The sequence below is a fragment of the Muntiacus reevesi genome, chromosome 4, assembly GCF_963930625.1.
Source record: "Muntiacus reevesi chromosome 4, mMunRee1.1, whole genome shotgun sequence".
Taxonomy (NCBI): Eukaryota; Metazoa; Chordata; class Mammalia; order Artiodactyla; family Cervidae; genus Muntiacus; species Muntiacus reevesi.
In genome coordinates, this window is record NC_089252.1 from 115578000 (window position 1) to 115605423 (window position 27424).

Genomic DNA, 27424 nt, shown 5'->3' on the forward strand with positions numbered 1-27424 from the left:
TCGCCTCACAGAGATCAAACAGAATGATTCCTGTATGAGGCACGGTGCCTGGTACATACAAGTGATTAATAAACATTAGCTATTATTGAAGAAAACATCTGACCACACTGGGATTTTACTCCCACATGTGGCATCCTGAGTGTCTAAAAGGAGGGGAAAGAAAGCGAGCCGCACTGGCTGGGTGCTGGCGGCATGCACGTTTACCCTGCACTGTGCTAAGTGCTTCGCAAGCGTTTTCAGAGTTAACCGCGTCCGTGGGTGCCTTCTGCTGACCAGGCGCAGAAGCGGGGAGTTACCTGCCCAGGTCACACAGCAAGTGAAAGGCCGCCGGGCCTCCCATGGCTCCCGGGTCTGTTGTGGCCTCTGAATCCCACGTTCTCAACCACTCGGCTGTTTCGGATCACTCGCTCTAGACTGGTCACTAAGGGAAATCAGGGCTGGCGCTTTTATGGCCGGCTTCAAGCTACCGGGCCGGGCTGACAGATCAGGGAAGCAGGTGAAGACAAACGGGGAAGTGAGGGCCGCAGGACAGAAGCTGACGCGGCAGGGCCTGGGACTGGGGCCACAGTCAGCGCCTCGGGTCACAGGGCTCGGCGCAGAGGCTGGGGCAGGGCGAGCGGAGCCCCGGACTGCAGGCTTCCTCTGGCAGGCAGGAAGAGTCTCCTGAACGTCTCCGATAAGCTCTGAAGGGGCTCTTCAGAGCACTGTCCCCACGGGCTTCGTGATGAGGCGGCCTGGGATCAGTTAAAGGAATGTCTGCCCCAGCACGCTGCATACATCCCATCCTGGCCCTAGAGAATGTTTACAACCAAGCGCCAAAACAAACAAGAGGCGTGCTGAGAGCACTGCTTCAATACTAGGGACAGCTGTCTTTGAAAAGAAAGCGAAAATTAATTTTAAAGGGTTTTTTAAAATTCTTTTCCATGAAGAGCTACCCCTTTTAAAGATCCGTCATTTGATTGTTATCCTTCTGTCTTGGTTACCCATTCCTAACTCAGGCTAACTCAGGCGTGACAGGGGCTCAAAGGCCTCCGGGGACCTGGCAGGCAACGGACGGGGTCCAGGGGCTAAGGCCTTCAGAATGTGGGAGTCCGGGCCCCAGGCGGCAGTTCTCAAGTCCAGCCACCGCAGTCGAGGCCTTTGGGGTCGAGGCCACCGGGGCCAGACCCTCCAAATTCCCGACAGGTAGTGAATCGGAGGCGTTTGTCTACAACAGACCGTGTGGGCCCGGCGCCCAGCCTGTCCTCTTTGGTCAGAGCACTGTTCCCGGTCACCCAAGGCAGCCGTGGCGAAGGGCAGGACAGACCTGGCTGGAGAGGGTGACCAGCCCGGCCTCCGAGGCCCGATGGCTCGCCCTAGTGAGGTCATCCAGGAAGCCCGGCATTGTTCTGCCAGGAACCAGGTCGAAACAATGAGCCCCGGGCTCTGCCGTCCTAGTGAAAGTGAGTTCTGCCCGGGGAATTGTTCTCGGCAGGGCAGCTCCTGGGGCCAGGCTCTGTGACCTCCTGAGCTCAGCGTCTGTGGGCACGGCCCTCCCCACCCCCCACGGAGGCTTACGTCTACCCCCCTGGAGATCCCCCACGCCGCTGAGAGCACCCCGAGACTGGCTCAGCCTCAGCCTTCAACCTGCAGGAGCGCCGACTTCGCCTGCAGCCCAGCGGGGCCTCCCCGTTTCACAGATTGGGAAACTGAGGCTCTGAGCAGGGTGGGGGGATAGGGAGGGGGGTGCCCGGGGTGCAGGGGCACCAGGCCAGGCCGAGACGTGCCCCTGGTTCCGGGCGGGCGGCGCCACCGCAGGACCGGGCAGCCTCTGCACAGGCACCTAAGAGAGCGGGTAGTGCTTCTCCACCTGTGCTTTGCAGAGGAAAAAGTGGGCGAGGGTGAGCTGGTTCTGCAGAGGGCTGGCCTCCAGGACAACGCCGGGGGTGGGGGGCGGGCAGGATGTGGTCCCGAGGTTCGGCCTTCTTCCCCATCACCAGGCCTGCAGGGGCGGGGGCGGAAGGCACGGCGGGCAGGCCGCTCTCTGCGCCGGGCGGGCGGGGGCGGGACGGCCAGCGCTGCCCTCGAGGGGAAGGGCGGCTGGGCACGCAACACGCCCCAAACACGGGCCCCCAGGCGCTGGCCCTGGAGCCCGCTGAGTCAGGGCGCAGGGCAGTAGGCGAGGAGTCAAGAGGGCCAGGGCTGGCTGTAGGTCCAGCTCTGCGGGCCAAGGGCTTCCGCTGTGCCCCGGGTGTCTGGGGAGGAGGCAAGCGCGGGCAGCTCTGGCGAGCAGGGAGGAAACAGTGGCCCAGGGCCTCCTCTGCTGGGTGCCCGGGGCCCGCAGGTGAGCCCTGGAGCTGACATTCCAGAAGCGGGCCCAGACGCTAAACACACAGACACACATACACATGAGCAAATATTTACCACGGGGCCCGGGGTGCAGACGACAGGACAAACCAGAGGATGAGGACACAGGCAGCCAGGGCCCGCCCCCACCCCGTCAGGTGAGGTTTTGTAACGGCAGACGCTCCCTGAAGCCTGGCTGTCTCTGGGCAGGCTCTGGGCTAAGTCCTTTCTGGAAGCAAGGCATGTTTCTCTTAGGAGCCTGGATGAAGGTGTGAGGCTCAGAGAAGGAGAGTTGCTCGCCCAAAGCCACACAGCAATGGGCTTCAGCGTCTGCGCTTCTAAGCTCCCTGAAGCTGGGGACTGCAAACATCCCGGGGAGGAGCGGGGTCCTCTGAGCAGGGACGGTGCGTGTGGAGAGCGCCACACGGGGCAAGGCGAAGGCCAGGTCAGAACCTGGAATTGTCTGGGGCGGGGCCGCTAGAGAGCTTTGCGCTGCCCCAGGGACAGGGCCTGGCTCGCTCCCACCCCGAGGGGTATTCGAGCCCCTGCTGGGCTTTCCTCTGTAAGATGCTCCCAGGAGGGAATTTCTAATGGGGTCCTGAGTCCCGAGCCCCCAAGCCCCAGAGCCGCCGGCCTCCTCAGGGCGAGTGGAGCATGGTGAGACGGGCTGACACTGTCTTCTGCAAACGGGCTGACCAAGGGTGGGCAGTCGGATCTGCCGCCCCGCGGCCAAGGACCGTAACACAGGGGCCCCAGGGGAGAAGGCGTCCTTGTGACGCTGGACCCCTGTCCCCTCCGGGGCGGGTAAAGCCCACGGGACTGGCAAGAACCAGGGTCAGCCTGGACCCTACACCCTCTGTAGGTTCCAGGGACGTGTCACTTCCCCGGGACCCCTTCCAGGAAGGGCCCCGCCTGAACTGAGCACCGACCACCTTTCCTGCCCTCAGGATGCTAGTCTCCAGGGACGCGGGGGCTCATTTTGTCACGATGTCACAGAAACAGTCATCAGTTCAGGAGGAGGACAGTCGGGCGTTTGCTACAAGTGAGCCTCCGAGGACCCGTGACCCAGCCGGACTGGATCCCCTGGGGGAAGGCGGGGCTGGGGGAACAGCCAGGCTGCAGGGGTCTGTCTGGGGTGGAGTAGGGGGGTTTCGGGCCCCAGTGCCACCCTGGAGACGGCCAGGACGGGCCGTGACCGCCACTTGGGTAAAGTGGAGGGTGCTGCAGCTCTGGGGGCGCAGGGGGCCTGTCCTGGCGCCCAGGGACGATGAGTCAGCAGGCAACGGCCTCCTGGCCCTGACTCACCCGCCACAAGCCTGTCACTCTTTTCCCCGGCTCCCCCTCCCCCCGTTCCCCGCCCCCCGCCCGGCTCTGCCGGAAGTCGGGGTGCAGCAGGTCAACCACGATCCCGAGATGGGCGCCGCTGAACCCGGGATCCTTGCTGGAGGCCACAGAAAAGGAGACAAACAGAGAAAGACTCCGTTTCCATTTTCTCAAAAAACTTCCCCTTTCAAGCTGGAAGAACCCCTAAAGCCGCCTGCATCTCGCCCTGACGGGGAAGAGCACACACAGGGTGGCCGCTCCCCAGCTCTGCACAGATCGGGGGGGACAGACAGACAGACCAGGGCCAGCGAAGGGCTCGCCTGTGGCCGCCCCGCCCTCTCAGAGCCGGCCACCCCGACTCTGTCCCCGGGGTTCTGCCGGAAGTCACAGCCCCAGGGACACCCGCTGGGGCCGCTGTGTTTGTGGCAAGGCCTTAAGCAAGTCACGGCCGTCACCGCGTGAAGGACGGCTATCACGTGCCGTCTGCAGGGGTGGACAACCCCCAGCTCACCCGTGTTTGTAAACAAGCTCCCCATTCTCACTGTTCCTCTTTTAATCGTGTTTCTCCTTCCTGCCCAGCTCCACACCTAACCTCTGCCTCGCTTGGAGGAGAGGTTGCTGCCGGCGGAATCAAACAGCCCGCGATTCAGTGAGGCAGAAAGGGTGGCCCATTTGCACGGCTGCCCCCGCCACAGAGGGAAGGGGCTGGCTGCCTGCGCTTTCGTTCCACGGGCCTGAAAGTCACGTTTCAAGCATCCTCCACCACCCAGGGCTTCTCCCTGATGGCTCAGATGGTAAAGCATCTGCCTGCAGGGCAGGAGACGTGCGTTTGAGCCCTGGGTCGGGAAGATCCCCTGGAGAAGGGAATGGCCACGCACTCCAGTATGCCTGCCTGGAGAAGCCCATGGACCGAGGGGCCAGGTGGGCTTTATACAGTCCATGGGGTTGCAAAGAGTCAGACATGACTAAGCGGCTGACACTTCCACTTTCCAACACCCAGAGCCCCCACCAAGGTGCCCAGGGCCTCTGAACCACACAGCCCAAGCCTTCCCACGCCTCCACACCCTGGCTCCTGCTGTCCCCTTGGGCCAGCACGCTGTTCCCTGCGTAACCCACAGGCAATCTCCCCAGACGACGGCCTGGCAGACCCCCAGTCTCCCCCCGGCGCTTTCTCGGGAGTCACAGGCCACACCGCCTCTGTCGCAGACTCCCTGGGCCTGCTTCCCCACACGCAGCATGAGCCCTGACAAATGTGGATATCTGTCAGACAGAACACTCGGGGCTCAGGACACGGGGGACCTGTGGCGTGGGAGAAAGCCCTTGCCCTTTGCAGCTGTGCAGCCGCCTCGACGAGGCCGAGGGAGCAAAGACGAGGCAAAGGGCAAGAGCAGACGCTCAGCGATGTCCCTGGTGGGGCAGTGGGCAGGAACCCGCCTGCCAAGGCAGGGGCACGGGCTCGACCCCCGGTCCAGGAAGACCCCACACGCCGGAGCAACAGAAGCCCGCGTGTCACCACCCCCGAAGCCCGTGCGCCTAGAACCCGTGCTCTGCAACCAGAGACGCCACCGGGATGAGAAACCCGGGGGCCGCAGCAGAGAGCAGTCCCTGCTCGCCACGCTACAGACCCAGCAACGAAGATCCAGTGCGACCAAAAAAATAAATAAACGGTAAAAAAACGGAGCAGGTGTTCAGGACACGGGCAGGGTTGTGGACAGAGGAAGGACGGGCCACACGCACCCTCCGCTAGGGACAGAGGGGGGCGTGTGTGTCCCCAGCATCTGAGCACAGGACCCCCCAAAGGGTCCGAACCCCACAAAGCTCTGCCTTCACTGAGGGATGAGCCCCAAGTCTGTAGGATATCGACTTTCATTAAACAGTATGTTCTCTGGGCATCTTCTGAAGAGGATCTGAAGTGAGTTCTCCCTGCTCCCCCTGAGGGTCTGCCCCAGTGCTGGGGGTCCCACGGGAGGACCCTGCACACACATCAAAGGCTCCGGGTGGGGCCTTAGGGGTCGCGGCAGGCGTGAACGCGAGCCCACTTTCTAGATGGAGAAACTGAGGTCCCAGACCCACAGCGGATCAGCCGCAGGAGACAGAGACGGCTCCTCACACCCCCAACCCAACGGAGGCCAGAGGCGGAGGGTGAGGGCCTTATTCCAAACCTGGGTGGACCGCGTTCGTATCTAATGTCGTCAGGTTGGCGAATGTTGGTGCAGCGGCGGCGGCGGCGACTTCCAGGTGCTACAAGATGGTGACTAAGAGCAGCTGCTGCGGGGCTACCAGAGAAGGTCAGCATTAAAACCCACTCCGGGGCGGGCGGCGCTGGGCTCCGGCGAGCGCTCACCCTCCCCTGCGGACCACCACCCAGGCACTCCGGAGAGACAGCCGCCACGGCCCCTGACCTTTCACCGCGATCCCGACGCCTCCACCGTGCCCGCCGCTCACACAGCGCCCCGAGACGAGGCCCCCCACCAGCCACTGGGGGCTCCCCAGAGGCGTGGACTCTGTTCCCACTGGCTTAGCCAAGCTTGTTTCTGGCAGACCACCACCCCGCCCCCCACAACCCGGCCTGCCATGTCGCCCTCAGCTCAAGAACTATCAATGGCTCCCAGCTGCTTGGAGAACAAAGTCCCCTGCCCATGAAGGAGTTCAGTTCCGAGAGTGCGTTCCCAAGTCCAATTTGTTCATGAGTCCCACAAAGTTAGCCTAGGTGCACAACTAACAGAATGGGCTATACAGAACTATACTGTAAGAGGCGTGTGATACTTTCCACACAAATACTGCATAAAAAACAAACACAGAAAATAAAGGAGAGATTTTTAATCTTACGGGACAGTACCCTGAAAGGTACAGTAGCCCAGGGCAACAGCTGGCACAGAGGCGTGGGCACCGAGCCAGCAGGCAAGAAGAGCTACGAGCGGAGGAGGGGGCGATGGCGGCCTGGTCTGTGCAGGGGGCACAACTGCCTGTGGAGGATGCACGCCCGTGCCAGTGGTCACCAGACACGTGAACTCAGCTCACGCGCACACGCCCGTTTGCCTCTGTGGAAGTCTGCAGCCGGAAGGTTCGTCCGTAGGGGACTCACTGGCATCCGCGCTTCCCCACCGGGACCCAAGGCCCGTTCCACGTGCCCCATCCCCAGTCTCTGCCACCTTACCTCCCCCCTCTGGTCCCGCGTGGATCCCAGGGCCGCCTCGTTCTCCCCAGCAACACCCGCTTCCGCTCTGTGCTCTGTTTGTGGGTTCCCTTTATGTTCGGGTGGCTCCCACCCACTTTGAAAGATCTGGCTCAAGTGTCACCTCCTCCAGGAAGCCCTCCATGCCCATCCCACTCTTTCCCTCCCCTCCTCTGGCCAGTGTCACACCCCCACCCCGCACCCACATTCCCCAGGCACTGGGCTCTTGCTCAGAACTGTGCAGCTTTGGACAAAGTTCAGAGGTCTTCTCGGGAAACCTCAGTTTCTTCTCCTGTAAAATGGGCCTCCTAATCTGTACAGCCGTCCCTGGCTGACGTCTCTGGGCTCTCGGGCAGAGCTAGTAGATGCCCAGGACCCTCATGTATGTTTCAACATTAGCGCCACCTGGGGTTCTGGCTGAACAGGCAGGCGCCTCCCCCATCCACCTAGTGACTGAACCTTCAAAGCTGGTAAAGCAGCCCCCAAGTGAATCTTCGCATCATGTGAGGCCAGGAACAGCAGTGCTAATGGACTGGGAGGCTCTCGGGAAAATGCAAAGGAAAACCAGCCAACGAAACGGACTCAGCGATGACAACGCACATGAGCGTGTGTGTGTCTGCACACATATGTGGTCTCCTCTGCGAGAATGAGGAGCTGGGGGCTGGGTTTCATCTCGGCCAGCCCTGGGCCACCCCAAAAACCATCTGCCCCTGACCTGGTATATCCCACTGCCACTGCTCCTTCTGAGTGCTGGGGGACGGGTACTTCTGCCCCATTCCGCAGAGGAGGAAACGGAGGCTCTGAGAGGAGCCAGGACTGGCCCAAGGTTACCCAGTGAGTGACAGGCAGCTGGGGCTGAGCCCAGGGCAAGGCCAGCGCTCCGTGTTACCCGCCTGCTAAAGTGAAGAAGGGGCTGAGAGCTGCCGGCGGGTCATCACTGGGGCCTCTGGGGCAGGGAGGTGAGTGGGCACGTGGGGTCCTGGGGGGCATGAGCCTCCGAGAGCCCCCGCATGGGCAAGGGCACACACAGGAAGCTGGGAGCTGGCTTTGAGGCCTGGTGAAGGGCAGAGTCCAGCTGAGCGGCCTCGGGCCGCTTCTCCGAGGACAGGGCATGCAAGGCACACCGCCTAGGACCTAGACCCCTCTGGCCATCGCCCTGGCCGTCACTTTTCTCTAAGGTGGAGGCGGCGGGTGGGGCCTGCCCGAAAGAAACCCAGGTCCCTGAGGGTGCCAGTTCCCTCTCCCCCTGATCAAGCCCAGAGCCTGCGGGGCCAGCCTGGCCTCTGACGGCTCCTTGACCAAGGCGAGGCCTGCCCTCTCTGGGCCTTAGAGAGGCTTAGACCCTCTGACCAGGAGACCCCGAGCCTGCAGGGGCGGTGTTCTGTCCCTCCCCACACACGTGCACACACACAGCCCTCTCGCCCTCAGGGAAGCGGCAAATGGACAGTGTCAACACACCCTCTGTGCCTCAGTCTACCCGCATGTAGAATGGGGGCGGGGCGGGGCCTGTCTCTTAGGGCCGCTGAGATGAAACGACAGGTATGTACAGATCACTTAGAGCGGCACCTAGACCACATGCATGTGGTCAGGACGGTGAGCAAACTCATCTACGGCCTCCCTGAGGCCCGAGGCAGCCTAGACTCACGGCCAGGGCCCGTGGGGTGTATCCCAGGCCTGCTGGGGATTTGACAGACACGCCGAGGAGCCAGGCCCAGGGTCAGCCAGCTCTGAGACTCGGGGCATCCCCTACCACCCCGCTTCCAACCCCCTCTCCTATTCCGTAGGTGGAAGGCGGGACTGAGGGCCCTGTGTGGTGCTCCGTGGGATCTGAGCTCGGCTGTGGACACCTCCTCACCTCCCTGACCTGGTCCTGGGGTGGGACAGGAGCTCATCTCAGGCGGCACACTTTGGACCCTGGGGTGGGGCACCTGCCAAGCAGGGGAGGCGGACGTTTCAGGGGAGGGGTCTGAACAGCCTTTGCTGCTGAAAAGAAACAGGCTGCAGCGTCGCCAGACCACCACGTCAGGAACTGCAGACCAGGCTACTCAAAGAGGGGCCGAACAGCCCCCCTCCACGCCCCGATCACGGCTGGAGACCCCGGGCAGCTGAGAAGAAAACCTTTCCGAGGGAGAGGTAGCCTCGCCGGTGTCCCCCAGGATGGCTGAGGCTGCAGAAATCAGATTCTGTGACCCCTCAACTCCTGACAGCCGAAAAACCTGAAGGGCCCTAGCTGGAGGTCCCTGGGTATCCAAGACCCCCCTTCTGGCCGACACTGCGTGACAGATCAGCCCGGGAGCCCGCTGCCCGGAGATTACAGACGAGGACACTGAGGCCAGAAAGGGAAGCGGGCTGATCTCGGGAAAGGGCCCGCCAGCAGGAAGGTGAGGCAGAGCGCGGGCCAGGGTGGGGTTTGGAGCCCCTACTCTGAGCCGCCCAACGCCAGGCCCGGGCAGCCGCCCGCAGCCCATGGCACGGTGGGAGGCCAGGCCTGCAACGGAAGGCTGCCCAAGACTCGCTCCCAGACACAGCGCTTTCCAACACTACAGCCTTGCTGTTCGGAGGTGGGGATTAAAAGCACGTTTCTTTCACATTATGGTGAGAGCTGATGGTCACTCCCACAGAACTGCCCTGAAGGGAAACAGGTGTGCCGGCCAGAGGGTGAGTCACTCCTATCCTTAGTCCCAATTCGGCTCCTGACACGTACTAGTTCGTGAAACTCAGCGGCAGCATCTGACCTAGTGTGCCCATTTTACAGGTGGGGAGACTGAGGTCCAGGGGCACCAGCTTCGGGCTCCCAGGTTTCAGCGCTGCGCTCTGCACTGCTGGCACCCTTTCCCTCCAGCCCTTACTGTTTGGGGGACCTGGACCAGCTCCTCTCCTTACTGATTCGGGGACCCCTTTCCCAAGCTCAGGAATTCCAGAGCCCAAGTCCCACAGAGGTACCTGACCCCAAGGGAAGGCCCTGCCTCTTCACCCGACGACCTATCTGCAGTCAGATCAGGGGCCGAGAGGCTCCACCAGGCAAGGACTTGGGCTGAGGAGGGGGTAAACAGAGGGTCCCACTGGTGGTCTGGGGGGGTGACCTGGGTGAGCAGTCCCAGCCAGGGGAGCCACGGCCTGCTCCAAGCTGGATGCCTCTGAGGAAGACCCTGCTCCCAGCAGGCCCCCCGTGGGACCACCGGGCTGGAACCTGGAAGCACCCGGAGGGCTCCCACATTTGTCCCTTGCTCCCCCTCCGAGACGGTCTCCTTGAACACCGTCTCCGAGGCAACCGCCGCTGCTGGAGCCCTCACAAGCCTGGATCACAGAAGGCAGCCGGCGTGGCTCTAAGGGGATAGAGGTTCTGTGAGCAAACAGACACGCAGGCGGAAAAGTGTGCGTGACTCACCCAAGGCACAGGGGAATAGGACACATCGGCGATCTGAGATGGTACAGATGTCCGGCACCTTGGCTCTGGGCCTCAGAATATCTGCTCGTGAGGTCACAATGGCCCTTCCAGCACCACCAAGGTGCCTGGAAACTACGTCCTCCAGAAAAATGCCACCAATTGGGAACATCTCTTGGCAAAGCTAGGGTCAGAGGGGTCTCCTTTATCACAGAGCTCACCATCTCTATACAGCGTCATCTGCGAGGCCCTGGACTGTCACAGCTTGGTGCATTTCTATACCTCATTCCAGGCCCTGGAATGCACATCGCTGCTGCTTCTCCATCCTCAAAATGCCACCTCCTCCAGGAAGACTTCCCTGACCATCCCCTCCCTGCCCATCTTCAGTGGAATGAGGTGGTCATTCCTCAGCTGTAATCCTGGCCTCTTCCTACCCTCATCTGGGCACTCTAGGGCAGGCGACCTGCCTCCTTCCAGGCAGCAGCAAATGAGGACCCTGGAAAAGCACTGTCATAGCAACCCTTTATGCTAATTCCAACTGTTCTTACATCCTGGAAACAATAATTGTGACTCATATTATGTGTCAAGACCTACAAGACCTTCTAGAACTAACACCCAAAAAAGATGTCCTTTTCATTATAGGGGACTGGAATGTAAAAGTAGGAAGTCAAGAGATACCTGGAGTAACAGGCACATTTGACCTTGGAGTACAGAATGAAGCAGGGCAAAGGCTAATAGAGTTCTGCCAAGAGAACACACTGGTCATAGCAAACACCCTCTTCCAACAACACAAGAGAAGACTCCACACATGGACATCACCAGATGGTCAACACCGAAATCAGATTGATTATATTCTTTGCAGCTAAAGATGGAGAAGCTATATACGGTCAGCAAAAACAAGACCGGGAGCTGACTGTGGCTCCAATCATGAACTCCTTATTGCCAAATTCAGACTTAAATTGAAGAAAGTAGGGAAAACCACTAGACCATTCAGGTATGACCTAAATCAAATCCCTTATGGTTATATAGTGGAAGTGAGAAATAGATTTAAGGGACTAGATTTGATAGACAGTGCCTGAGGAACTATGGACGGAGGTTCATGACACTGTACAGGAGACAGGGATCAAGACCATCCCCAAGAAAAAGAAATGCAAAAAGGCAAAATGACTGTCTGAGGAGGCCTTACAAATAGCTGAGAAAAGAGAAGCGAAAGGCAAAGGAGAAAAGGAAAGATATTCCCATCTGAATGCAGAGTTCCAAAGAATAGCAAGGAGAGATAAGAAAGCCTTCCTCAGTGATCAGTGCAAAGAAATAGAGGAAAACAATAGAATGGGAAAGACTAGAGATCTCTTCAAGAAAATTAGAGATACCAAGGGAAAATTTCATGCAAAGATGGGCACAATAAAGGACATATATGGTATGGACCTAACAGAAGCAGACATATTAAGAAGAGGTGGCAAGAACACAGAAAAACTATACAAAAAAGATCTTCATGACCCAGATAACCACAGAAGTGTGATCACTCACCTACAGCCAGACATCCTGGAATGCTAAGTCAAGTGGGCCTTAGGAAGCATCACTATGAACAAAGCTAGTGGGGGTGATGGGATTCCAGCTGATCTATTTCAAATCCTAAAAGATGATGCTGTGAAAGTGCTGCATTCAATATGTCAGCAAGTTTGGAAAACTCAGCAGTGGCCACAGGACTGGAAAAGGCCAGTTTTCATTCCAATCCCTAAGAAAGGCAATACCAAAGAATGTTCAAACTACCACACAATTGCACTCATCTCACTCACTAGCAGAGTAATGCTCAAAATTCTCCAAGACAGGGTTCAATAGGATGTGAACCCTGAACTTCCAGATGGATGTAGAAAAGGCAGAGGAAGCAGAGATCAAATTGCCAACATCCTCTGGATCATAGAAAAAGCAAGAGAGTTCCAGAAAAACATCTACTTCTGCTTTATTGACTACACCAAAGCCTTTGACTGTGTAGATCACAACAAACTGTGGAAAATTCTTCAAGAGATGGGAATACCAGACCACCTTACCTGCCTCCTGAGAAATGTGTATGCAGGTCAAGAAGCAACAGTTAGAACTGGACATGGAACAACAGACTGGTTCCAAATTGGGAAAGGAGCATGTCAAGGCTGTATATTGTCACCCTGCTTATTTAATTTTAATGCAGAGTACATCATGTGAAATGCCAGGCTGGATGAAGCACAAGCTGGAATCAATATTGCCGGGAGAAATGTCAAAAACCTCAGATATGCAGATGACACCACCCTTATGGCAGAAAATGAAGAAGAACTAAAGAGCCTCTTGATGAAAATGACAGAGGAGAGTGAAAAAGCTGCCTTAAAACTCAACATTCAACTACGATCATGGCATCTGGTCCCATCACTTCATGGCAAACAGATGGGGAAACAGTGAAAACAGTAAGGGCCTTTATTTTGGGGGGCTCCAAAGTCACCACAGATGGTGACTACAGCCATGAAATTAAAAGACTCCTGCTCCTTGGAAGAAAAGCTATGACCAACCTAGATGGCATATTAAAAGGCAGAGACATGACTTTGCTGACAAAGGTCTGTCTAGTCAAAGCTATGGTGTTTCCAGTGGTCATGGAAATTGGACTATAAAGAGAGCTGAGTGCCGAAGAATTGATGCTTTTGAACTGTGGTGTTGGAGAAGACTCTTGAGTCCCTTGGACTGCAAGGAGATCCAACTAGTCCATCCTAAAGGAAATCAGTCCTGAATATTCATTGGAAGGGCTGATGCCGAAGCTGAAACTCCAATACTTTGGCCACCTGACACGAAGAACTGACTCACTAGAAAAAAAACCCTGATGCTGGGAAAGATTGAAGGCAGGAGGAGAAGGGGATGACAGAGGATGAGAAGGTTGGATGGCATCACTGACTCAATGGACATGAGCTTGAGCAAGCTCTGGGAGTTGGTGATGGACAGGGAAGCCTGGCGTGCTGCAGTCCATGGGTTTGCAACTGAGCAACTGAACTGAACTGAACTGATTATGTGTCTGGCACTGCTGGCCACTTGATATGATTCTAGCTAACAGTAACTTTAAAATATCATGCTAAATATTTTTCTTCTTTAAATCAGTTTTCACTGATTATCGCTGGTCACTTTTTTTCTATAGCCAGTCCAAAGGTAATGGGACTTTAAAGCATTTTTAGAGAGACTGAGAGAAGAAAATGCACTTCTGAAATGTCTCAAATGTATGGAAAAAATCCTCCAGCTGCACAATCAGTTCCGGAGAGAAACACCAGCTCTTTGGGCCAGCCCACGTGTGCCTGGGGGTGTCACCTGGCACCTGGGTTCCGTATTTTATCTGGTCCTTACCAACCACCCTATGGGATGAAGGATCTTACCCACCTCTGAGACTCAGAGAAATGGATCGATTTAACCAAGGTTGCCCAGCCAGGAAAGGCAGGACTTGAGGGCCCTGAGTCCTCAACTACAGGGCTCTGGGGCATCTCCTGGCCAAGATCTTGAATTTCAGGAAGGACCCCTCTTCAGCTGACACAGGAGGAAACTAAGGCCAGTAGGAGGTAGGGATGTCATTTTGAAAATTCACCAGCTAGTTTTAGAACTAGGATTAGACTCTTGAGAGTCCCTTGCGCTGCAAGGAGATCAAACCAGTCAAACCTAAAGGAACCTGAATATTCACTGGAAGAACTGATGCTTAAGCTGAAGCTCAAATACTTTGGTCACCTGATGCGAAGAGCTGACTCACTGAAAAAGACCCTGATGCTGGGAAAGACTGAAGGCTGGAAGGAGAAGGGGGTGACAGAGGATGAGATGGGTGGATGGCATCACCAACTCAAGGGACATGAGTTTGAGCGAACTCTGAGAGTTAGTGAAGGACAGGGAAGCCTGGCATGCTGTCGTCCACGGGGTCAGAGTCAGACACAGCTGAGCGGCGGAACAGCAGCAACAGGATTAAAATCCAGGTCTCCCGAGCAGGCCTGGGTCACACAGGGCTTCACGACTAGGACCCAGCGGCCTCAACCACAGAACAGCAGTGACCACAACCTTGCACAACCTTGCACGCACTGCGCTGCGGAGCCTGGACCTTCCCATTTAATCCTGCTCACCTGCTGGGCTGGGGAAATACCGCCCCTCAGGCCGGCAACAGCTTTTAACCGTTTACACTCAGACTGTCCTGATCTGAGGTCGGCGGGCGTGGCTAGCCTCAGTGAACTGATGAGAGGCAGAGGAGGGTGTGCAGGGGCGCTGCGTGCCAGCCCGCACCCTTTCTGGGCATGGTGCCCCCCGCCTGCCTGCATCTCAGCCCTGAGAGCACCTCGCCACCTCCTCTGAGCGCTCTCACCCTGCCCCCTCCCCTGCAAAGCGTGCCAGGCACTGCAGTCTGGGACTCAGTTTATTCACCCTGCACAGAGCCTGGGCCATCTGACAAAGGCTCCTTTCACTGCTGGAGGGGGAAGGATAGCCGAGATCAGGGCCACAGCTATACTCATATCTGAGAAACCTGTTGACCCCTCTCATTGACTCATCTCTCTGTTCGGCCAGTCGGTTCCTGCTGACCCCAGGTGGCCGAGGTGTAGACAAGGTCAGTGGAGAGGAAGGACCCGCCTGGCCTCTGCAGCTCTCTTCTCTCAATTCCCCACAAGAGAGCCGCCTGCCTGCCCCCAGACCCGCCCTTAAGACTGCCCCAAACACCCTTTGCCTCATTCCACTTCTGCCTATTGTGCGCCACCATCAGAGACATCAGCTGGAGCCTAAATCTGCCCCTGGTCAGCTGCAAGTCTGGCGCGTCTCTTCCCCTCAGGGCCTCAGCTGCACCATCTGTAAAATGGGCCACCTCACGTTACACAAGGGCAGGTACCAGGAAGTGCGCAGTGCGTGCCCGGCTCTGCTCGCAGGAGAAACTGTCCCTGCACTGCATGCAGCTAATCAGCAAACACGGACCGCGCCCCTCGTTAGCATCATCCAGCGAAACGCTGGGAAAGGCAGACGTGAACACCCAGGGCTGGTCTGCCAGGCAGAGAAAATACCAAATGAACACTTTCTCCATCCGGTGTCCTGTGTCCAGCCAGTAGCCGAGCCCGCCTGGCACCCCCATCCCCTCCCAAGCCACTTCGCACGCTCCTGAAACCACGCAAGTCAGCAGAACGAGGTTAGACGTCTCATCAGAGTTGTCTCCTCTTGGGATCTCTGACCGCGCCTGTGATGCTTCTACAAGTGGGTCTGGGTGAGGGCTGGGCTGTCTGATTCTCTTCCCGTGCAGAAGCCTGCTGTCAAAACAACTGCACAATCATCACCCTGAAGGCCACCTGTGAACACTAAGTCAGCACTCGGACCCAGGCTAGTCCCTAGAGGCAGCAAAGAGCCAGCAGGCCCTTGGGGTCACCAGGCTAGACCATCATCCACGCGGCTCCTCGCCCGCCCCTGAACACGCAGCCCAGCCGCCCGGCCCCTCGGACCCCGGGGGCCCTAACTCCTCGTCACGCCCGGCCGACCCTTCCATGGGCGGCTTCCTCACCCGGCACGCCCTTCCCCTCTTGCGCCCACCTGGCATGCCTTGTCACTCGAGGCTTCTGGGAAAGCTCTCTGAACTGTGGGTGCCCCAACATCTTCAAGAGACCCCGCCGATGGACGCCCAACTTGCAGCATCTCCCCGCTGGCCAGGCGGTTCCTAAGCTAGACAGAGCAAGGCTCATCTCTGGGGACCCAAGGCCCAGCGGGATCCGTGACCCACAGGAAAAGTCCATCACTTCCTGACAACTGAATGAGCAGACTTTCAATTCTCGGTTTTCAGATGCTTATAGGTTTTCCCCAAACTTTCCCTGACATCAAACGGTCTTGCCTGGGCCTTCCCCTGACTCGGCAGGGCTGGAACAGGTTTGAAAAGCATGCAAATTTCTCAAATGGACTGAAAGGGCCAAAGGGAAGACAAAAGTCTGCCCCGCTCTCTGCCCTTAAGTTGGGAGCTGATGTATCTACACAAAGTGATGGGCGTTAAGAGAACCAACCTTTGTAATTGTTTCATAATACGTGTAAATCAAGGCATGACGCCGGCCGCCTGAAACTCATACACTGATGTCATTTAGTCTCAGCAGAACTGGGAAAAAAACCCACCAAAATTTAATGCAATTTACATGTTCACACAGGCTCACCTACTGGACTGTAAAATTCTGAAACACTGACACTATGTCTTCCTTATATTTGTATCACCAGCACTTGTCATGATGCTTATGAACATGACATAGAAGTAATTTATTTAATACAATCAGGGGGACCCTTCTCCTCAGAAGCCCCACAGGCTGAGTCCCCAGCCGCGGTGCTCTCAGGCCTGGCCACGTAGGGGTCCAGGGTGTCGGGCATCAGTGCCTGGAAGCAGCCACCTGGGACAGTCCAAGCGCTTCTAGTTCTGTCTCTTTTAGAGCAAGAGATTTCACCGCGCGGCTGCCCCGTTTACTGTGACGAACCCCATCCTGAAAGCACTCTTATCACAGCCGGTGTTCAGAAGTCACGCTGATAAGAAATCATCGTCTCAACTTTTTAACACACCAGGCTGCTTTCTCCAACGTGCGCCAGCTCAGCCAGTGGGCATGCCCACCCCAGCCCCCGTCTGACAGATGGGGCGACTGAGGCCGCACAGCCAGGAAGCAACGGCGGGGGCGGGGGGAGATGCCCAACGTCAACGTGTTGTCTGACCTCGGGCAGGGTGCCGCGCCTCTCAGATGCACCTGCGTGTTATCTGGCAACCTCATCTGGAGGGTCTTATTGTGTGATCAGCCAGGAAATACGGAATTAAACACTCTGGGTGCCTGGTCGGAAAAAGTGAAAAGTGAAAATGTGAGTCGCTCAGTCGTGTTGGACGCTTTGTGATCCCGTGGACTGTAGCCGCCTGGCTCCTCTGTCCATGGGCTTCGCCAGGCAAGAATGCTGGACTGGGATGCCATGCCCTCCTCCAGGGCATCTTCTCGCCCAGAAAAGACTAGGGTGGCGGCAAGACAAGCAGAGGCTCACTGATACTCGACTCTGAAAACAGACCTAAGGGCCACATTCCTCACTGCGGCAACTCAGCAAGGAAGCCTGGGCCCGGGTGGGCTCTCAGAGCTGGAGGGGGGGAGGGGGAGAGAAATGGGGTGGCGGGAGCTTGGGGGTGAGGAGGGTAGGGGTCGGGGGCAGGAGGGGCCCCCGCGTGAGGCCCCACAGAGGGCGGGCCAGGCTGCCGTGGGGGCGGCCCCCTTCCTAAGGATGCAGACCCCGAGGGGCAGTGCGCTTCCAGCTCTCACAGAGAACACCCCGCTCACAGAGGGTGACCCTCGCACTCGGCCACCGGCTCTGAAATGGCAAGGCTCAGCACGGCCAGGCCAGCAGCCACCCCAGGGAGGTGATTCCAGACACCCCCAGTCTCATGCTCAGGGCCCAGAGAAGGGGAGGGACTTGTCCGAGGTGCCCCAGCAAATGGGTAAATAAAGGAGGTGCTGGCGGGGGCTTCCCCCCAGGGAGCCAGGCCGACGGGGCCCCGGGGCTGGGAGGGGCCCATTTTGCTTTAGGAGCCTGGGCTTCTGGACCTGCCGTCTCCTGGCTGAGCTCAGACTAACGGATAACAGTATCTTCCAGAAACCTCTCAGGTTTCACCGCGGTGAGAGGCTCTGGTGTTTGAAAGTCCCCGTCAGCGTCTGTGATCTTGCGATGTATAATCAGAAAGATAAAGTTGGTCCTCATCCCAGGTTCCAGTACAGACTTCCTAAAACCCTAGGAATTTCCTAAGTGGCCAGAGTGAGCAAGGTGTCTTTTGTTATGTTAATGAGGCGACTTCGGAGGTGGCTAAGGAAGGGGGCCTGGTTGCCAGGAGAAATCACCAGTGATTAGAGGGCTGGAATTTTCAGTCCCACGACCCCACAGCCCTGCGTAAGGGGAGAGGGGCTGGAGGTGGAATCAATCATGCCTAGGTGATGAAGCCTCCAGAAAGTCCCAAAAGGACAAGGTTTGGGGAGCTTCCGGTTGGTGGACATGGGGAGATTCGGGGACACGGAGCAGCCATGGAAGCCCCGCGCTCTCCCCAGGCCTTGCCTGTGGGTCTCATCCGTTTCCTGGGTTACACCTTCAATCTGAAACCGGTGATTCTCTGAGGTCGGTGAGCTGTTGGAACCGATTAACTCAACTCAAGGAGGGTCGTAGGAGCCTAGAAGTCCCTAGCCATCAGGTTGAAGGGTGGTGGTGGAAGGCAGCCTGGAGGGACTCAGCCCTTCCCCTAGGGAATCTGAGTGTCTACCACAGCAGTTTGAGCAAAGTCCAAGAGACAGAGAAGGACAGGGGAGCCTGGAGTGCTGCCGTCCACGGGGCCACAAAGAGCTGGACACAACCGAGCGACCGAACGAGAACCGCAGGAACAGCGTCAGTACTGACTCAGGCTGTGGGACGCTCAGCCGGCCTTGGGGAGCTGCGTGGTGCTGTCGGGGGAGGAACCGCAATGTTAGAGGCATCAGCTCTCTCCTGGAAGAAATCCCGGTGTGATCCCCCGTGGGGCTCAGAGCTGAGATGGGAAGATGCATCCAAGGAATCTCCTCTCGGCCTGAGACCCCGAGGTCCGGAAGCTTCCCAGCAGCTCTGAATTCGACTAGATGCTGAAGCCGTGGTTCCTCCCAGGCCCCGTCCGGATATGCGCTGACCTCAAGCTGGCCACCACCGCCTTCAGCCCCACGACTCTCCCCTGCCGCATGGGGACAGTAAGAACTACGAGATACGACAATGCGAGTACTACAGGTGGGAGGCCTTATTGAGAACTGCAAACGGCCGCACCTGCTACTGTCCATGTGCTCAGCCTACCCTGATAGAGCATCAAAGGTATTAACAATAGTAGTAGCAAGAGGAAGACCAATTATAGTAAGTACCACTTGCAGTAACTGCCTTGCGCAGGTTGTTGTACTGAGAACTTTCACAGTTTTTCTCCCCCGATCCTCCCAACAACCGGAGAAGGGAGATTCTATATCACCTCTATTTTGACTGAAGCCCCTGGGGCCCAGAGAGGTCAAGCGACAGGCCCTGGGTCACAAAGAACAAGACACAGGCCAAAAGACGTTTACAAGTGCTCCAGTGGTTAAGAATCCATCTTGCAAGGCAGGGGACATGGGTTAGATCCCTGGCCCAGGAAAATTCCATATGCTGCTGGGCAACTAAGCCTGAGCACCACAACTAAGACCCGCGCATCCAAAGAAATAAAACAAATAGTTAAAATACACGTGTGCTGTGTGTGCTAAGTCGCTTCAATCATGTCCGACTCTTTGCAACCTTATGGATGGTAGCCCGCCAGGCTCCTCTGTCCATGGGATTCTCCAGGCAAGAATACTGGAGTAGGTCGCTGTGCCTTCCTTCAGGGTATCTTCCCAGCCTAGGGATTGAACCCACGTTTCTTATGTCTCCTAGCATTGGCAGGCGGGTTCTTTACCACTAGTTCAGTTCAGTTCAGTCACTCAGTCACGTCCAATTCTTTGTGACCCCGTGAACTGCAGCATGCCAGGCCTCCCTGTCCATCACCAACTCCTGAAGTCTACTCAAACTCACGTCCATTGAGTCGGTGATGCCATCCCAACCATCTCATCCTCTGTCGTCCCCTTCTCCTCCTGCCTTCAATCTTTCCCAGCATCAGGGTCTTTTCCAGTGAGTTCTTCGCATGAGGTGGCCAAAGTACTGGAGTTTCAGCTTCAGCATCAGTCCTTCCGATGAACACCCAGGACAGCTCTCCTCTGGGATGGACTGGTTGGATCTCCTTTGCCAGTGTCATCTCATATATATAAAGACATTTACACTCAGACTCACTGGGAGAATAGGTCTTAAACATACCTCTCCTCTCTCTAAAGAGGGTATTTATCAGCCTTGGAGGAGAAGGTCTAGGATTCACAGCATTTTTGTTTCCTAAGTTCTTATGTCCTTCCCCGCAAAAGGAGGCTGGTAGACTGGAGCAGCGCCTCTGGGATCAAAGTGGGAGTGAAAGTGAAAGTCGCTCAGTCGTGTCCGACTCTTTGGGACCCCAAGGACTATACAGTCCATGGAATTCTCCAGGCCAGGATACTGGGGCGGGTAGCCGTTCCCTTCTCCAGGGAATCTTCCCTACCCAGGGATCGAACCCAGGTCTCCTGCACTGCAGGCAGATTCCTTACCAGCTGGGCTACCAGGGAAGCCCAAGAATACTGGAGTGGGCAGGCTATCCCTTCTCCAGGGGATCCTCCTGACCCAGGAATCAAACTGGGGTCTCCTGCATTGCGGGCTGATTTTTTGCCAGCTGAGTTACCAGGGAAGCCCCCTCCTCTGGGATGAACTGGTCTAAATCTTCTGTGCCCTAAGACCCTGAAGGTACATTCCCCAGGGACGTGCCACCTCTCAAGGACTGCGGGCTGTCTCTGATGACAGCAGGGTAATTTCTGGAGGGTCAATAATTTGGCACCAGTTGCCAGCATCTTAAGAACGCACAGCCCCTTCAGGCTAGCGATGCCAATTTCCTGACCAGACCAACGTGCAAAATGTCTGCTGCCTACAGTCTTGTGAGATGAAAAGTTCTGGAGACTGCCCGACAACGTGAACACACCTAACACGACTGAAATGCAGACTTAAAGTGGTTAGGACTGCAGGCTTTGTGTTAAGTGTATTTTACCACAATTAAAAATAGAAGAAAAAAAAAAGAAAAGATGTTCACAGCAGGGTAGTTTTCAAGAAACTGCACACGGCCCATCTCTCCTCACTAGGGGATTACTTAAAGAAATGATAGTTTAGCCAAACAAATGAAAATAAACTAGAACAGGGGGTCCGCAAACTGCACCCCTCCTGCCCCCACCAGATTCAGCACAGCTTTTGTAAATAAAGTTTTATTGGCACGGAGCACCATCCGTCCTTTGCCTGTTGGGTTGGCTGGGTTCTAGCTGCAACCGCAGACATGAGATCACATGGGCCCCCAAGCCCACAGTACATACTGGCCAACCCTTTAAGAAGTTTGCCAGCCCTGGAGATAGAAGACCCAGGACCCCAAAAGACTCCTAGAAATAGTTTGGGGGGCTGTGGTGGGAGAAACTGGCTCCTGAAGAGCCATGCTATGAGTTTAGTTTGGAAAGGAAAATTTTAAATAAGGCCCATTACCCACATGCTGCTAAATGCACCATTGGGTTGGTTATCTCTGGATGGCAGGACCAGAGACGAAGTTGGTTTTCTTCTTAGGGGTTTTCTGGGTTCTCCGAATTTCTGTATGAAAAGCATGTAACTTCTCAACACCAGAAGAAATCATTAAGTGGCGGAGGGGAGGTGTTAATGAAATGCTACACCGACGCTGATACTGCAATAGCAATGGACAAAATCAAGACACTGTACACCTTAAATTTACACCACCGTTGTACGTCAAAGGTATCTCAATTTTTTAAAAATCGCACAGCATAATCAGGGCAAATAATTTTCTGTCTAGGCCCTTCGAAGCAGCAAGTACTTTGGCGGGTGGTCGCTGGCTGCCTGTTCTGACACCCCCGCCCCCGTCAGAGTTTACAAGCTGGGGCGGGCTGGGGTGGGGATGGTGGAGGAGGTGCGGGTGGAGAAGGTCCACGGGAATTCTCACGATAAGCCCAGAGAGACGCCCCCTTCCTCAGATTCCGGGGCACCCAAGAGGGTGGATCTGATTTTCAGGTGGGGGGCATTGTTCAGGGATCCCACCCGGGAGAGGAGATAAGAAATGCTACTGGGAGCTGGCACCATCTTTGTGAGGCGCTCCAGCCCTCCCGAACCCCAGTGGGAGGACCAGGCATTACCCCTGATTCTCCAACCTCCTCCCCCCAGGGCTCTTCCTGGTCCCTTTCACAGGAGGGTGGGGAAGAGGCAGCTTTGAGGGGCTCGGTCAGGGACCGCCCTCGAGGTCACAGAGCTGGCCAGGGGTGGAGGCCGCATCTGAGCTCAGCCTGGCTGACTCTCCAGCTCCATGGACTTTCCACCACACGGGTTGCCCCCCGGGTCAGGAATGCCACTTTCGGTGGGTTCATTAGTAACCCGGGGCCTGCTGACCAGCCGACAGACACGCACACATTGGTCAGGTCCTCGACTCTGGGCCCCTGAGTGATCACCGTCCCCTTTCTCCGGTGGGGACTGAAGTCCGGACACCCAGTGGGGCTGAGACCTCAGAGAAGGCAACTGTTCTCTAAAGACACCGCCCTCCAAACGCCGCTGCCTGCCAGTCCGGGGGCCAGGGAGACCTGGCAGGAAGACTAAACCGAGAGGGCTGCTCGGAGGAGGCATCAGATAGGCCTCTCTTGTCAAATGGGCTCCCACCAAGTGCAGACAGATCAGCAAGCCTCGGAAGAGGGGAACCGTGCCTGCCTCTGTGGATCGTCTCTAAGGGCCAAGGCCCTTGCACAGGAGTGTCTTTATCTGGAGCAGAACGCACATTCCAGCTTCAGGGCGGCAGGCACCTGGCTTCCAGGCTGCCCTGGGCTACTCATTAACCAGTGAGAGGCCTCGGGGGAAGGGCTGAGACAGAGTCTGCTCCAGCCTGGGGGCGGTGGCGAGGGAGGGCCCAGCTGGTTGGTGTGGGCACCTGTCAGATCTACCAGGGCTCACGTCCTGTGTGACCTGGGGGTGAGGGGGCGGTCGGTTCACCGCTCTGAGCCTCAGTTTCCCCATCCGTGCGGTGGAGCACCACCATGGCATGGACGCTCACTGTGAGGACCGCGGGCCTCCACGGTGCTAGCGGTGTCTGACACAGAGATGGCGCAGCGCTTGGGGGTCATTTCCACGCAAGGCAGCACAGTGCGCGTCCCAGGGCCACCGCGGGAGAAAACCCACTATCATTCAAACCCTCGGAGCACGCTGAACATTACTGAAGAGTTCCGTAAATGTTCGAGATGATTCCTCCTGCTATTTATGACAGTAGGGACTCCAGAGGCTGACCCAGAGCAGGGGCAACTCCGTGCCGCTTGGCAGCTGGTCAGGGAGGTGTCCGTAGCCACCGGGGATGTGCCAGCCTGGCTCTCTGCACCTGAAGTCCAGCCACGAAGGACAGGTCTTGGGTGGGGCCAGGGCCCGTGGCTGCCAGTGACAGAGACCCAGGGCTGTGGGCTTGCTGGCGGGGTGGCATCTGATCCACCAAGGACCTTCGGGCGTTTCTCCCAGTCCTGGCTTCCCAGATGACCCCAGTCAACCCAACCCAGCCCTGGGGAGCTCGATGCCCAGGAGAAATTTTTGCCTAGGAAGCCAGGTTTTCAAATTCCAGACCAAGATGTACTAGTGGGTCATGAAATCAACCGAGGGGGCAGGGTGATCATTGCTATGAAGGAGAACAGGACAGAACAGAGTCCGACAGGCGGTGAGGCTACGCGTCTTACTTTGTGAAACTTTGGTTTCAGTTTCACGGGTGTGAGCACTCGCCACATCCTGTCATGAAGTGTGTTTCTTACTGAATGTCACGACTCAAAGACGTCTTTGAAAACCCCTAGGGGCTTCCCTGGTGGCTTAGATGGTAAAGAATCTGCCTGCAATGTGGGAGACCCGGGTTCGATCTCTGGGTAAGGAAGATCCCCTGGAGAAGGGCATGGCAAACCAGCCCAGTATTCTTGCTCAGAGAATCCCATGGACAGAGGAGGCTGGCGGGGTCCAGTCTGTGGGGTCACAATGAGTTGGACACGACTGAGCGCGCACACACACAGTGAGGATGTTTAAATCAAGGCTTAGAAGGCAACTGCAGAAAAGTGGCTTCAGTCAGGTTCCTGCCCTTTAAAACACCACTGAAGTTAGTCAGAAAGAGAAAGATAAATATCGTACACGAATGCATGCATACGGAATCTAGAAAGACGGTACTGATGAACTTATTCGCAGGGCAGCAATGGAGATGCAGACACAGACAGCAGACTTGTGGAAACAGTGGAGGAAGGAGAAAAGAGTGAAAGTGAAAGTCGCTCTGTTGTGCCCGACTCTTTGTGAACCCAAGGACTACACAATCCATCGAATTCTCCAGGCCTTCTCCAGGCCAGAATACTGGAGTGGGTAGCCTTTCCCTTCTCCACGGGATCTTCCCAACCCAGGGATCGAACCTGGGTCTCCGGCATTGCAGGCTGAGCCACGGGGGAAGCCCAGAGGAAGGAGGGGGTAGGACAAATTGAGAGAATAGCATGGAAACATCCGCCTCACCATGTGGGAAATAAACAGCGAGTGGGGACGCCCTATGTGACACGGGGGGCTCCAGCCGGTGCTCTGTGACAACCTGAGGGGTGGGTGGGGCGGGAGATGGGAGGCCAACTCCGGAGGGGCGGGACATAGGTATACCTGTGGCTGATTCATGCTGGTATACGGCGGAGGCCAATACAACACTGTAAAGCAATCATCCTCCAATAAAAGAAAAAAAAGAGAAAGAAAAAAAGCATATTGTGATCCTGAACTGGGGTGGAGGCGGGGAAAGTTCTGTATACACTAGACAATCAGCAAAACGCTATTAACGTCGATTAGATAACAGAATCATGTCAATGTTAGATGTTCCAGGGCTGATCACCGTGGGCTTTCAGAGAATGAACGGCTTTGCTCTCACGAAAGGCAGGTGGAAGGATTAGAGGTAAAGGGCATCACGCCCGAAACTCCCTGCAGAGGCAACCAGCATAAATGCGAACGCGGCTGTTTTCACAGCTCACGGCAAAGCCACGAAGCCAAGGACGAAACTGCTCCCAGTGGGAAGACTCAATGAAAGGACATACAGGGCCTCACTGTAACACTCTTGCAACTTCCCTGAAGGCTTTCCTTTTTTTTTTTTTAAATAAAGAGAAAATGCAATGAAAAGATGACTGGGACGGCATCCCCCTTCCTCGAGCATCCTGGGAGCTGGGAGCCGAGCAGCAGCCCCTTCCACGTGTGCCGGACCCCGAACTTCAGCATCAACCCTGCGAGGGTCCCCTCAGTGCCTGGAGCAGAGCTGGGCCAGGCGGGGAGCCGGGCCAGGACCCTGGAGTCAGTGCTCAGCACCTCTGCAGAGCCGTCTCCCTGCCACCAATGCGCACGGGTGGCCAAGCCGGGCCAGGGACCCGGCTCCCCGAGGTGACCTGTGGACAGAGTCCTGGACATCCCCGAGGTGACCCGCGGACAGGGTCCTGGACATCCCCAGGCGACCCGCGGACGGGGTCCTGGACATCCCCAGGCGACCCGCGGACGGGGTCCTGGACATCCCCAAGGTGACCCGCGGACGGGGTCCTGGACATCCCCAGGCGACCCGCGGATGGGGTCCTGGACATCCCCAAGGTGACCCGCGGACGGGGTCCTGGACATCCCCAGGTGACCCGCGGACAGGGTCCTGGCGCTTCGATCTGGGATCTTGCACCCCGCCACCCCCACGGGTCCCTGCCACCCATGGCGAGACACCGCGATCATGGGGGAGGTCAGACGCCACTTACGTTTTGGAGGCTTCTCACAAAGCGCTGTTGCTCTGGACCTGTGGCGAGGAGAGGCAGCAGAGAAGGGAAGAAGAGATCTGGTCAGGGTGTGAGGCACGCAGGACCCCGGGGTCTGTTCCCCACGTGACCACCCAGCCCGCAGCACTGGGGGCAGCAACGCTGAGTCAGATCCTTACTGAGCGTCTACGATGTCAGGCACTGCTCTAGGCCCTGGGAACTGTCCACACCTGGCGGGCACTTGGCGCTTCCACACACACTCACACACGAGTGCACACACAGACACACCACGTGTTCACGCACGGGCACATGCTCACACACCCCTCGCTCGGGTGCAGGGTCTCTAAATAGTCAGGGCTGAGAAGCAGAGCCGGGAGGGGCAGTCGGGAGGGGGAAACGCTCTCCTTGCTGTCTGAGGAGGGGAAAGTGACCCCCACCCCCAGCTCGAACCCCAAAACCTGCGCTCAGCCACGCGCCCGGGGCTGTGAGTGACTGTCTAGGTGAAGAATGTATTAATAACACTCATCCCCTGGTTAGAGGCTAAGCTGCCGTGCACCAGGGACACCTGTTGAACTGGGCTGAGTCAAGTGGTCCCTGGATGTGACTGATGCTCAAAACCCTTTTTTTTTCTAAATAGACCACTTCAGTTCTTTGGGGCTCTGTCTGGGAAACAAGGAGAGTGGGGGTGGATACTGTCTGCCTCTCATTCCACCAGCAGAGCTGTGCTGGAAGGCTCTCCCGGTTTCCGGGATTAAAAAAATGCAGAAAACCAGGAAGTGCTTCCTTATCAAGGAAGGCCTCACACTTCGATGAACAGTTAAATGGATTAGTGGGGGCGGTGGGGGGAGGGGTTGTTAGAGCAGAGAGGCCTCCAGGACTGGGCGCTTACTTCCTCTTTGTGCCTGCAGCCCTGCCCGTGGGGCCTCTGTCCCAGACTCCGAGCTGGGTTCCAGCAGTCTACGGGGCCCCCGTCCCCCCAGGCTCAGACAGGCACCCGCTGTGTCCCGGGCACTGGGTGTAGGAAGGCTGAGTCAGTTATTCATCGAGCATCGACTACACGGGAGGCACTGTTGGAGGCCCTGGGAGCCTGGTAGTGAATAAGACAGCTGAGGGCCCCACTCTCCTGGAGCCTGGAATCCATGGCGGAGGCTGGCGAGGATACCGTCGAGGCTTCCTTCTCTGGGTGGACACGTGGCTCTGTGAACTCTGGGTGGATTAGTAATGTCTGCAGCGGGTGCAGGTGGTGGAAACGGCATGGCTGTTATCCGGGACCAAGCCCAGGGAAGACGGACAAAGGGGGCGAGGAAGGTAGCGTGTTCAGCGCACAATTACAGGCACGATGCTCAAGGAACCAGATGCAGGGGAGGATAATCTGGCCTGAAGTGAGACCTCAGCAGGTGCATGAGGCCGGCCCAGCCCGGAGAAGAGGAAAAACGGCATCTAGTCCCTTTGTATCAAGCTAGTGTGCGGGCACCTGGACCCCTTTTTCTGGGTCTGTTCCCTGCATCTATTCTCCCTGGACACCCCGCCACCTCCCCTCTCAGCCCACAGGGTTCTGGGTGGGCTAAGCCCACCTCCTACTTCCAGGAGTGGGCACGTGAGCTGGACTGAGCCCATCAGAGGGCTGTCATGACTGGCTCCAGGACAGGCACAGGACCAAGACTGGACGCTGAGAAGGCTGACAGGGGCTTGTGCGGAAAGTCCTGGGAGAAAAGGAAAGCTCTCTCCAGGCTGAGATGGCTCTGCTGGGGGCGGGTGGGTAACACCGTGCGGCTGGGGGCACCCAGGGAGGGTGGGGCCACCAGAGGGGCGACACGGGGCACAGAAACA

General features: G+C 57.1%; 1 protein-coding gene across 2 annotated transcripts in view; it reads right to left on the bottom strand.

The window, feature by feature from the left end:
• The window catches only part of SLC6A6 (solute carrier family 6 member 6), an 80472-nt gene that overhangs the window by 43149 nt on the left and 9899 nt on the right, over positions 1–27424 (bottom strand). For both annotated transcript variants that reach the window (XM_065933983.1, XM_065933982.1), the window contains exon 2: positions 25598–25635. The gene's annotated coding sequence lies outside the window, so the exon portion shown is untranslated. The remainder of the gene's footprint in view (positions 1–25597; positions 25636–27424) is intronic.